General features: G+C 38.7%; 1 protein-coding gene across 3 annotated transcripts in view; it reads right to left on the bottom strand.

Annotated features, from left to right (window-relative positions):
- The window catches only part of HP1BP3 (heterochromatin protein 1 binding protein 3), a 48986-nt gene that overhangs the window by 17476 nt on the left and 29584 nt on the right, over positions 1 to 1926 (bottom strand). The window lies entirely within an intron of this gene.

The raw sequence follows: 1926 nt of genomic DNA, 5'->3' as shown, positions 1-1926 counted from the left end.
CCTGTAATCTCAGCACTTTTGCAAGACCAACATTGGAGGATCTCTTGAGGTCAGGAGTTTGAGACCAGCTTGAGCAATATAGCAAGACCCAATCTCTAGAGGCCGAGGTGGGCGAATCATCCAAGCTCATAACTTTGAGACCAGATTGAGCCAGAAAGAGACCCATCTCTAAAAATAGCCCAGTGTTGTGATGGGCGCCTATAGTCTCAGCTATGCAGGAAGCTAAGGGAATAGGATCACTTGAGCACAAGAGTCTGAGGTTGTTGTAAGCTATGATGCCATGGCACTCTACCTGGGGTGACAAAGTGAGACTCTGTCTCAAAAACAAAAAAAAAGACCCAAATCTCTACCAAAAAAAAAAAAGAAAAAATTACCAATGTGTGGAGGTGTATACCTATATTCCTAGCTACTCAGCAGGCTGAGGCAGGAGGATTACTTAAGCCTAGGAATTTGAGTTTGCAGTGAGCTATGAGCATACCATTGACTCTAGCCTGGGCAATAGAACAAGACCCCATCCCTTTAAAAAAATAAAAATTAAAAAAGGCTTGGTGCCAGTAGTTCAGTGGTTAGGGTGCCAGCCATATACAGGTGGGTTCGAACCTGGCCCAGGCCTGTTAAAACAATGACAACTGCAACAACAACAACAGAAGTAGCCAGGTGTTGTGGTGGGCGCCTGTAGTCCCAGGTACTTGGGAGGCTGAGGCAAAAGAATGGCTTAATCCTAAGAGTCTGAGGTTGCTGTGAGCTGTGATGCCACTGCACTCTACCAAGGGCGACATAGTAAGACTGTCTCAAAAAAAAAAAAAGAAAAATTAAATTAAAAAAAAAAAAAAGAAAATATTAAGTTTAGACAAATTAAGAAAAAACTGAGTTTGGCCTATGTTTACTTTTTGGTATGAGTGCAAAGAAAAAACCAAAGAGTAAAAGTTAAATCTCACACAAGAATTAGATTTAAAAATTTGATCTCTAATACTATGACAGGATTGATTATCCTGGAAAATTTCAAAAGACACCATCTTAATGGTAAATCTAAAGTTGCCATGTAAACCCCATAAGCCAAGTTCTCCCTCTAGGCGTACCAAAAAAAAAAAAAAAATCACTGTTATCAATTTAAGAAGGTGATTTGTATGTTATACAATGTCTTTAAACATTAGAATCATATTTAACAAGGCATGATGTTCATACCATTAGAAATAAGTTACAACTAAATGACTAGTAAGATTAACATTAGATAAGCACTTAGAAGGTGCCAGGGACTGTTTTAAGTGCTTAACATATACTAAGAGATTTAAGCCCTTTCAGTTACACTGTTCATCAATGAGGAAACCAAGACATAAGAGGTAACTTAACACAAAGATGCAAAGCTAGAAAATGACAAAAATAGGATTTAAACTTAAGGGGCCTGATTCCCAAACTGGTACCCTTAATTACAATGCTCTAGCCTTCAATATATGGGAGCAGAAATTCATGTGTTACCTCACATGAGGCATAAACCTCTAGCCTTAAGCCTACATGAGGCCCCCTAAATTCCCAATTGTAGGCCTTTGATCAAATCCAAACTTACACATAACAAACCCCTTTATTAAAAGGAAAGTAGCAGAGAAAGATAAACCTTTTCTAGCTTCGTGGTACTTAAAAACAAAATCCTTTTTTTATTCTTCATTTTTTAAATTCATTCTTCCAACAGTTTTCTTTTTTTTTGAGACAGATTCTCATTCTGTCACCCTTAATAGTAGTGCCATGGTGTCATCATAGCTCACAGGAACCTCATAAACTCCTGAGTTAAAGCCATCATCCTGCCTCAGTCTCCCAAGTAGTTGGGACTATGGTGCCCACTACAATGCCCGGATAGTTTTTCTATTTTTAGTAGCATTGGGGTTTCACTCTTGCTCAGGTTGGTTTGGAATGCCTGAGCTCAAGCAATCC

The sequence above is a fragment of the Otolemur garnettii genome, unplaced genomic scaffold (assembly GCF_000181295.1).
Source record: "Otolemur garnettii isolate 467f Iridium unplaced genomic scaffold, OtoGar3 scaffold00009, whole genome shotgun sequence".
NCBI lineage: Eukaryota > Metazoa > Chordata > Mammalia > Primates > Galagidae > Otolemur > Otolemur garnettii.
This window is presented reverse-complemented; position numbering and strand designations above follow the sequence as displayed.